Source organism: Haliotis rufescens, unplaced genomic scaffold, assembly GCF_023055435.1.
Source record: "Haliotis rufescens isolate VD_foot unplaced genomic scaffold, xgHalRufe1.0.p SCAF_1, whole genome shotgun sequence".
NCBI lineage: Eukaryota > Metazoa > Mollusca > Gastropoda > Lepetellida > Haliotidae > Haliotis > Haliotis rufescens.
This window is the reverse complement of record NW_025963779.1, coordinates 23,008,645-23,020,350: the sequence shown is the minus strand read 5'-3', so window position 1 is coordinate 23,020,350 and position 11,706 is coordinate 23,008,645.

Below are 11,706 nucleotides of genomic sequence, written 5' to 3'. Positions count from 1 at the left end.
CTGAGTGCGTTAAACAACAAACCAACCAACCAACGAAATACACCTCTTTAAAAACGTCTGTGACATTATATATAAATCCGCACTTGAAGTTTTACCTTGCCTCAATGCATCGAGTCATGTTTATAAGCCTATTTGTAAGTTTGTCTAGAGAATAAAATTATGTTAATATTGATATATTTTCTGCTTATGTTGCATATATTCAAAGAACTTTTTTTCTTTGCGTAACTAAGTATGAATAGGGAAGGGTATGTGACCGAGAGCCGTAAAATACCGACAAAGTAACATTGTTGCAATGTTGTTCGGAGAACCCAGAGAACTTCAAAGTAAGCAATTATTGTTACGATATAATTACGATATACCAGAACGTCAGTTTGGATTAGTTCATTGAAGTGTGTGAACGATTTAAAAGCGCTGGTGAAACTCTGAGGTTCTCACAGTTTTTACCAGCGTTTTTAAATCGTTCACACGTCAATGACCCCATCCACAACTGACGTTCAATTCTTCACTATATCTACAATAATTTGTTTGTGAATTCGAGTAATACTTGGCTCCTCAGTTCTCAGCTTCCTAATGCTTCACACAGGTAATATATTTGAATTTGTGGTGCGTATATAGGAATTCATTGGTCCGGACAGACCACATGGACATTTCTCCACAGGACATTTCTCCACAGGACATTTCTCCACAGGACATTTCTCCACTGAACATTTGCTACATGGACATTTGCCCACAGGACAATTCCAAACTAAAAGTAGGACACTTACCTACACCCAACTTTTTTTATTTTGGAAAGAATTAATAAGGTAGGACCGTTATGGGACAACTGACCTAAATGCTTCTCATTTACAGAGGTATGACTACATATAAATTGAGTGAAAGACTGAATGACTGAATAATGCAAAATTTGATCACCAGATTCTCATATTTTCATCGCTTAAGAAAAACATTTTGGGTCAATTTGGGGCCTCCGGGGTAGAAGGGATCATTAGTGTCTCATTCTTGTCATACGACGTCCGAAATAGGGATCGGGGGATCAGGCTTTGTGACTTGTTAACTTGTGTGGCTTCGTACTCGGACGGCATGTGACGGTGATCAAGCCTTCAGTCACATTCGTACGCAAACAAACAAAAAAGGACTTCAATATTGAATATACGCTTTAAGAAGCTTCTGATGCCTCCCTGGAGGCACGGCTGGCTCAGACGACTAAGGCGTCGTAATTCGCTGTGCAGTTCCATCCCTTGGGCACGCAAGAAACCTCTGATTGTGGCTTCGAATCCTGGTTCGCCCCGATTATATTCTAGGTTTGTCAGAGCCATACACCTGCTCGTGGGTTTCACCAAAGTTGTAAACGTCTGCGACCTGCATCACTTCTATATTTCCTCACACATTTAGCTGACACGCACTGATAAAACTTGAATACTTTTCAGAACTTTCAATTCTGATATCCGGTAACATTGCGAATGATGAAAAGACAAAGTTACAATGCACATTTTTATTAACTTGTTTGATCTATCATAGCTATTTCTTAAATCATCCAACATTTGGGCCCTTATCATACCCGATCCTTTCTGGGGATATTGAAGAGCTAATTCAATACACATGCCTTAGCAAGACTTTAGCCAAGATAATCAATGCAACTTACGTTTAAATCAGTATCAATGGCAGCGGGTCTAACAGGTTTGTTTGTCGGGACTTTACATGCATGTGCATCAAGGTATAAGAGATGCAAGACCAAGAAGGAGCAACACCATCCAAGTGATTGCTGGCTTCTGGGACCTCCACTGGTTGGATAAATAGGGGGACTTGTGTCAGCTGGACACTCAAATGAGCGCATCGCAGCCAGGAACTTGACATCCGCGAGGGATGCGAATGTGCCAATGGATGATGTCCTGAAACTCAGTTTGTCGTTGAAACATGGATGTGCCCTGACTGCAGTTAGAGCTGGAGGACACGGACTGCAGTTGTCAATCACCTGGAACAGTGAGTGAGTGTATGGAGAATGACGATAACTTTCCCCAGGCTTCAAATACTCATAAACAACCTCAGGATGTCTGAAATAGGATAATGTTTATCCCCTAACGGAAACATCTTATTTCTAAGTAGATACCTTCGTGTCTCATGATAACATAGTATTTCGGATTAGATACCTTGGAGACTAATTCGACTCAAACGGGATGCGTTTTGTTGAAGAGCATTCCAAAGTCAACCGTACAGCTATGATCCATCAAACTGACACATTTCCACATCATCCCAAGTTATGCAGAGAGGTCTCATGTTCTCGACCAGATAAACATTTTGAACACAATACATCTCTAAAACAAGAAGGCACGTGCCTTAAAGGGTCGGTGGGTCAGGCTGACGACTTGGTTGAATGTATATCATCGCACCCCGACGGGATGGATTGTTGCTCATAACATCGATCACTGATTTGTGTTGACAAGACTCGATATTTTACAGGCTGCAGTCATTTAGCTAAATTTATTGCTGGTGCGGCAATACACAAACGCACAAACAGTACACTTACTCGTTGCATCACAGCCAGCAATGGTCGTATGATGCATCACATTAGCGTTGTCTGTGAAAGGTTGTGTTTCTATCGTATGGTACTCAACATCAGGTTCTAACATGGACAACTCAAATGTAAAACACATGTAGGTGGTTTCCTTGGCAGGGACTGAAGTCGGGGGAAACCTCAGTGTAATATTAAACACATCTGAAACAATATTAATTAAAAAAAAATTTGTGAGTGAATGAGTGAGTATCGCTCTACGCTGCTTTCAGCAATATCCCAGCAATATGACGGCGGGGGACATCAGACATGAGCTTCACACATTGTACCCATGTAGGGAATCGAGCCCGGGACTTCGGGGTGATGAGTGAACGCTTTAATGTGCACAAAATAAATGCGATCATCCATTATTATTCTTTTTAGATTACTAAACGATGATCTTCTCTGAACTTTATCTACTCACAAAATTGTATTTCCTGCTCACAAGCATGGGTAACAAGTCAGGTCGAAAAAGGCCCCTGATCGCCCTCTCGTACAGTCAACTTTCTAGAAACTGTCTCAACAAGAAACTTCTAAACGAGTCAAGTCTGCCATGTTCACCGAGGACAGAGAGCTTAAGAGCTAGCACAAAACCTGCGTTAATAGTTTCACTCGATGACACTCAGACTAGTTCAATGATTTGCTGCCACTTAAATCAACCTTCATTGATTAGATTTAAATCAACTAAAACATCATGTAACTCATTTATACAACATACCTTGTATATCTTTACTGAGTACATGTAATACAATATCTCTTCACTGCACGTAGAAACATCCCCTCACTGTGTATATCAGTGTGGAAATCAACTCATCTTCAATGCGTATATCAACTTTCCGTCATTGTGTATATCAACTTACATGTACCTTCACCGTGGATGCCCCTTGTCTGTGAAAGGTTGAATTGCTATCGTATAGTACTCAACATCAGGTTCTAACATGGACAACTCAAATGTAAAACACATGTATGTGGTTTTCTTGGCAGGGACTGAAGTCGGGGGAAACCTCAGTGTAATATTAAACACATCTTAAACAATATTAATTTTTTTTTAAATTGTGAGTGAATGAGTGAGTATCGCTTTACGCTGCTTTCAGCAATATCCCAGCAATATCGCGGCGGGGGACACCAGACATGAGCTTCACACATTGTACCCATGTAGGGAATCGAGCCCGGGACTTCGGGGTGATGAGTGAACGCTTTAATGTGCACAAAATAAATGCGATCATCCATTATTATTCTTTTTAGATTACTAAACGATGATCTTCTCTGAACTTTATCTACTCACAAAATTGTATTTCCTGCTCCCAAGCATGGGTAACAAGTCAGGTCGAAAAGGCCCCTGATCGCCCTCTCGAACAGCCAACTTTCTAGAAACTGTCTCAACAAGAAACTTCTAAACGAGTCAAGTCTGCCATGTTCACCGAGGACAGAGAGCTTAAGAGCTAGCACAAAACCTGCGTTAATAGTTTCACTCGATGACACTCTGTTAAACAAATCAGGTCACGACAGTCCCTTGATACTTTAAGACTTGTTCAATGATTTGCTGCCACTTAAATCAACCTTCATTGTTTAGATTTAAATAAACTAAAACATCATGTAACTCATTTATACAACATACCTTGTATATCTTTACTGAGTACATGTAATACAATATCTCTTCACTGCACGTAGAAACATCCCCTCACTGTGTATATCAGTGTGGAAATCAACTCATCTTCAATGCGTATATCAACTTTCCGTCATTGTGTATATCAACTTACATGTACCTTCACCGTGGATGCCCCCATATTTAGATTCTCCCGTGGCACAGCATATGTCTTTGTTTGCTTCCTGACATTTTGCATCGCCCCACGGATCACACACCTGAAGAAACACCCCGACAGTTAAAGATTGGGTGAGTGAGTTTGGTTTAATGAAACTTTAAACATTTTTCAGTTTTATCACGACGTGTCAGCGTTGTTGCAGGGCTCAGATGGTTAAACATTCCTACGGTGCTGACAAGCTAATGACCATTATTAAACCTAATGTAGTATTCGAACCCACGATCATAGTAGGCTAACACGCCTAAGTGACGCAACTCTGCAAGCTAATTGTAGCGTTTGGGACTACTGGGCATCCGTGCAAAAACAAAATGAATACGCGTGCATGAGCACATATATTTGATTACATGTTGTTTTATCCTGCCGTTGGGGTACGATTGAGACGCAATCAACCATCCCATCCATTTAGTCGCCTCGTTCTACAAGCATGGGATCAAATTCATAAAACGTTACTCGACACTACAATGTTATGCTTGGGAGTAGTTTGAAGTGCGTGAGTAGCTGACATTCCAGCCTCAGCACAGCGACGTGCCAACACATTGGTCTGGACCAGGCAAATTACTGTTGAAATCACGATCCACAACATCAAACAATTCACCAGGCTTGCTTACTCGATCCATTCCTGATGAGTAACTGTTCTAAGGTACCTGTTTGGTAGATATACTGCATCTCACCAGGGGATGTGATGCCTGTAGTCCTGGGCGGTAGTTTACCTGGAGTCCGCACAGTCCGGACCTCCAAGTTCCTGTCCATTGGTCAATCCGTCATTGTCGGAGTCTATACGACACAGTTCTGATGTCCACTGCAGAAAACATCCATAACATTTCAAATGCTTTATCATGCAGAGGCCACGATGAAGTAATCGTGAGCCCTGCATTTCGATCACCTTGTGAAATGTAAATGGCCTTAACCTCTGTATTGCTGAGTGTTAAATGGCACTGATGGATAACCCCTATGTGACCTTATAAAAGAATGAGTGTCGTTTAACGCCATAGTCAATGATATCAAGAACTACTACCACGGACAGAACAGTCACTACAAGCACGAGCAGCGATCCATGACATTGGGTTCGAATACACCCAATCAGCGAACTCACAAAAGCGACCACTCATCTTTTTCAGTGCCTCAAGAATCCCCCGGTTAGAGTCTGACAGAGAACAAAATTATTTTATTTCGTTTCATAGTTGCTAATACATTAACTGTGTGCCACTTGTTTGCAGGCATCTGACTCGCCTGTTTGGAGGTCACCGGCCTATATCTAGAGTATTGCTTTCTCAGGTGTAAACCAACATTCAACAATATGGCATGACAGGGATGACAGTGATAAGGTCTTGGCTCTTGCTGAAAATGAACAAGATTGGCTACTACACTGTCATAAAATATCTCTAACTGAAGGAGCTCCAACAGCCATCCATGCGGACATTATGTAAACTTTAGAGGATGGTGCTCTATCCTTTGCAACACTACTACTACCACTACTACTAAATTATAGATTATAGATTAATTTAACGCATCTCATACAGACAGTCCCTTCTCAAGAGCACTCAGGCATATGCTCATTTGAAGAGGATAGTCTTGAGGGTTGACCGGAAGCTGCTGATATCCTTGACTCTCCTGACATCCACTGGGAACTCATTCTATGAACAGCGCCAGTTCTGCTACAGGTCATGTTCCCATGCGTCGTTGTCCGGGCTGAAGGCACCACCATCTGCAGATCGTAACGCCCGCTTAGGTTGGTACTTTTTGTGACTTCTTGTTGGTACACTGGAGCAAGAACATTGACTGATTTGTTGACAAATACCAGCAGCTTGAACACACATCTATCTCACTGGTAACCAATGCGGTTCTTTGAGGACTGGTGTTATATGGTCGCGCATTCTACATCGTGTGACGAGTCTGGCAACTGAATATTGTACATGCTGTAGCTTGTCCATTTGTCTTTTAAGTGGTGTGCAGAGGAGTTTAAGAGGGGAATATCCACACGTCACATAGCCAATACCGTAGGCATCTTGTTTCGTTTGTTTGTTGTTTAACGCCGCACTCAACAGTATTCCAGCTATATGACGCCAGTCTCGTGAGTGAGGTGAGAACATTCTGAGGAATGATTTTTGCAAGACAAGTGTTTTAGTTGGGTTCCAATGCTTCTCCTGATCGTAAACGCTCCAGATTCACCATTTATGGTAAGAATTTACGCCGTCCTGAAGCACACCAAGACGATTTTGTTGGGCAATTGGTTCATAAATGAGACTTAGGTTCATTACTATCAACCAGACACTAAACAACAGGCAAAGCAGTGGAAACATCTAATGTCTGCAGAAGGGAAAGTCTGTTATGGCGAAGTGATGGCGTCGGTTTCCTGGGTATCTCCCGAAAGGTCAAACCATGCATGGCTATGCCAATCTGCTTATGTTGTCGCCATGGCTGCAATGCATGACTCTGGCTTTGAACACATTAAACATGTTTCCTAGAACGTGTAACGTCAGATCATTATGCACATGACGACGTCATTTCTGCGGTGGATGACTTATTCCACCATCTGGAGGAACCAAATCCATCAAAGCCGCCATCATAGGTTGGCGCCAAACATTTCAATCATCCTCGTATTAGGTCTTTGAAAGACATTTAGAAGTGATACACGTGAGGAAGAGAATATATTGATGTCAACTTCTTTATTATAAGGAACACAACGTTTCGGAGTATATTCTTACTCCTTCATCAGGTGAATAAATGCCATGAGGCAGAGAGCATATATATATACATGTAAGGACAACAAAATTAATAAGATAACAAAAGGTGGAAAATAACAAAGGGTAGAAGCTAACAAAGGAAACCAACCTCCGGGCGTTGGGAATACAAACTAACATAGAGGCTACATCCATCCGTCGTGCGTGGGTTACATAGACTAACATGAAGCTCACCTTCTTCGTTCGGGCGTGTTAAACATAGACTGACATGAAGCTCAAATTCATCGTTCGAGCCTGGAAAACATAGACTAACATGAAGCTCACATTCATCGTTCGGGCGTGGGGAACATAGACGAACATGAAGCTCGCATTCATCGTTCGGGCGTAGGGAACATAGAGGAACATAAAGTCTACATCCAGCCTTCGCGCTGGGACCAATGACTAACAGAAAACCTACACTCATCCTTGAACACAGACTAACATAAAGCCTACGTCCATCCTCCGGGTGTTGGGGACATTGACTAAAAACATAAAGGCTATGTCCAAGTTTCGAGCGTTGGTGTTATCTGTGTTCCCTGATAAATTAGAGTGACCTTCCTTAGTTGTTTACAATGTAATCACAACCCTACCGCTCGATACCTTCGTTATGCTTCCAGTAAAGCTCCGCTGTGAGGAGCTTATTTACAGACGTTGATTCACTTCCTTGACATACTATCTGGGTAAAGGCTTTCCCGATGTACGTTTTTAGAACAAGACGAGGGGATTCAACCTTTTGACTAGTGACTATATACGTGCCAAGAGCTGGAGGGATGACTATCTGAAAGCGTGACTGCTTCCAACACCATTTCCTTTGAGAACGTAGCGCGTAAAAACTTAACCCTGTATATTTCAAAATAACATTACTATTTATTGAATTTGTGTGGTTATGTCCGTCTGGGATATGTGTCGTAAAATCAATAACAATAACAATATGAGGTTAAGACATTTGTTGATCATGTGAGGAGCAATTTAGGGTTTTGAAGAAATCAGAATGTTTAGTTGTAGCTAACGGTTATAGTCTTGATGCCAAGCCTTCAATAAAAATAGAGTGAAAACTATTTCTGGGATATTTGTTTGAGTAGGAACTTATGGCTGGCTGAGCTTTGACACTGTTGATTGAGGAAGAGTCAGATATTTTAAAGACAGAATTATAATTTCGGAATGAAAAAGAAAAAGAGGAGAGTGGAAACATTCAGAGAGGTAAGAGAGAAGAGAATTGGAGGAAAGAGATGTCAAAATAAGGAAATTGGAATTGAATTTTTTTTTTGAAAATTAATGTGATCACAATTACTTTGATGTGACAAGAAATATCTGTTTGGTGCCTCATTTTCAAGAAAAGGAAGTTCACAACGTTTTCTTGTACTTTGAGAAGGTTGCAAAATGTGATGTCCACAATATGATGAAGTGACAAGGGCTATTTTAAAGGCTAATGATTTGGTCCCTGAGGCATATATTCATAGTTCAGGCAGTCGAAAGAAAGGGGGGAATGACCTCGGAAGATGATTACTCGGTTACTCACAGGGATAATGTCAGGCAGTGTGGTTACTCTCCCAGAAATGGTCTGGGTACTTTCACAACAGGTAAGTCGGGTAATTCAGGTCAGGAAATGTCGACGACTGCTGTTCAGACGGGTTCAAATCCTATTAGGGGGGGGGGGGGGGGGGGGGGGGATAGATTATTCCCTAAGAAATCAGATACCCCAGGTTGTTCGAAAAAGAATTCGGGTTGGTCGTGGAGAGAAAGATGTAGATCACATTCCATGCTATGTTATTTCAGAGTGTTGAATACTGAGGGCCAGAACTGTCCCCATGCTATTGTGAATGTCAAGCTTATATCTGATGTCATTAAAACTGAGTATGAGTACGAGGTGGCGTTCAGTTACGAAAGTCTGCTGCTGTTAGGGCGAGCTTCTGCCTTTTGTTTCCAAAGGTTATGCGTTACATTAAGTTGATACATCAACATTGCGACCCAATGTCATTATGAGAGATACAGGGCACTTACGTCTTTGCTGAGCTACCTGACAATTTCGAAAGTGTATTACTTAGTTTTATGAGAGAGTATTTGTGGGATTACAGGCACCTTCCATTTTGTTGATTTGCGTCAGATTTGGTGAAAGTTGGTGTCAAGAAAACTCTCCCATTTCCAGGCATTGACTTGCTTATTAGTGTTTTAGCATTGAGCAAAGCACCACAGAGAGCACTGAATCTCTTCAGGATAGAATTTCAAAGTATATTTCCTTCTTGTGCACAAATGAGAATGATGTCACTTGTGATATTACTGGTACTTTCATGGGTCACTATCTTCATGATAGCTCCAGTTTTCAAGCAGTACTACTTATTTACAGGCCGCCGTCATATATCTGGATCATTGGTCAGTGGGACGTTGAGCCAAAAACAAAGGAACAAACAAAGCTAATGACTACAATAACTATTAGTTGACATAGATACTTAATGGAGTAAAGCTTTGTCTTTTGAATGTATACAGTGCTACAATGAGCTGAAACACACCCATCGGCCTTCAACTTAGGATCAAATGTTTGCGAGATGGTGTCAATATCGTGTATAATATGTAAATAAACAGACAATACAAGGACTAATTATTCATTTTAGCGAACACAAGTCACCTCAAAGCAATTGGCATATTGAAAAATATATTACCAATTGATCAAAATGATATGAAATTATATGAAATTGGTGCAAGTGTAGTTGTTAGCGGTTTTGAAGACATATGTTCTCTTGTGCAATGACTTAAATTGTGTCCCCCATTTGACCATTGCATTTTGCCCCTGTTTTTAGATTCTCACAAAATATATTTTTGAATCTGATGTATCTCCAATATATTTGTCCCAAAAATATATTTGGTTTTGGTGTATTATGTTGGACCTTTGCCACTGTCAGGTTTGGAATTTTTAAGTGCCTTGTTGGAGGTGGAAGACCTTCTATGTTGTCTGTTTTGTGCGGAGTTTTCATTCCATAGTTGGTCCCAACCAGGCACAAGATCAGCAAACACAACACAGAAACAGCCAACAAAGATGTACCTGCACCTGTTGCAAGACACTTAGACGCATTAAAGGTACCCACGCAGTGTGCCCAAAACTATAGGGATAATGTGTATGAGATCACATGAATCCTGTCCATATTGACGTACATAAATTGCCAACTGACTTCTGAGCGAATCATCGCTGCAAATTACCAGAAATACAAGACCAAATAATAAACATTACTGTTAATATGAGAGCTTTTTCGTTTTGTACATGCCAATAAAATGTTAATCTATGACCATTACTTTCACTGAGTGATTATCATATAATTAATTATAGTCACGTGTCAATGACGATGAGATGGGTACCATGTCACGTGCATTGTTTAATGCGCGCATTAATGTCGTTTTAATCTGAATGGTAAAGGGTATAGTGGATTATTGGAAATATATCGTCACACATGATTTTATGGTAATCTTGGTAATATATCTATGAAGTAAGGTCAGTACATTGTATATTTCGTGAACCTAAACCGGTTTCAGCAATCTCGAATATCTGCCAAAATCGATCCCGAAAGCTAAAACTGAGGTAGGCGTTGGTTTGGGCGGTTAGTTAGTGTCAAGTATGTTGACATATAGATACCTGTAGCGCTGCCGCTGGTGGTATCCTATTGAAACCATTAGTGGCGATGAAGTGGCTTGTTTAACACAACTGACCTCCTTATTATTCAGGTAATACGCATTTTCTCCTCGCAAAGCTTAAACATTTCTTTTATATTCCATATTGTTATGGCTTTGTTACGTTTGCAGTGATGACTCATAGATTGCTTATGATGCCTTTGAACATTTGGAATGTAAGTGTGATGACTTTATCCATGGAACACATGATCATTTCCTAAGTTAATGGTCACAAAGTAAATCGGACTGCAGTTGTTGTATTCCTTACAATGTGTTACGTAACAGTAGAGACGGCAGTGCATGTATGTATTTGCAATACTTGTCAGTGACGATGATTGAAGTGCTTTGAAATTGTCGAGTGCTGTGGTCGGCAACGAGTGGAATTAGAATTAACCGCCCCTTGTTTTTTACGAACATGGCAGTCTTAATCTCATTCGTCACCAGTCGCCCCTTTCCGTAACCTGCAAGAAGACTCGTCCCCCTATCGATGAATGTTATGTGCGAAAATACGACAAAGCAATCAAAATGCTCGTAAAATCTCAAGTTCTTCGTCAAAGAACCCTTCAGAAATAAGTTTTGATTTTACATATGTCTTGCATCTAAAACTGTACCCAAGACACAGTTAGATGTGTTCAATCATACTGTATAATTCCGCACGTCCCGATGTGGTTTAAATTGCATCTGAAATGTATATAATGTATGGGGAAATATATGTGAACCATTACGCAACGAGTTGACAATTGTTATAGGTATGCCCGTTTGCGCTAAGACGGAACACGGTCGAAAAATGGCCAGGAAAAGGGCACGAGTCGCTATTCGGCTTGTCCCGGAATAACACGAGTTGGTCACGAATGTCTTAATCTTAATAGGACAGTGTCTGTATGATACTATTGAGTCCCATAATTGTCAGGATTGTAGGGCGATAGTTATACAATACGTTATTTTACTGGTTTACCTC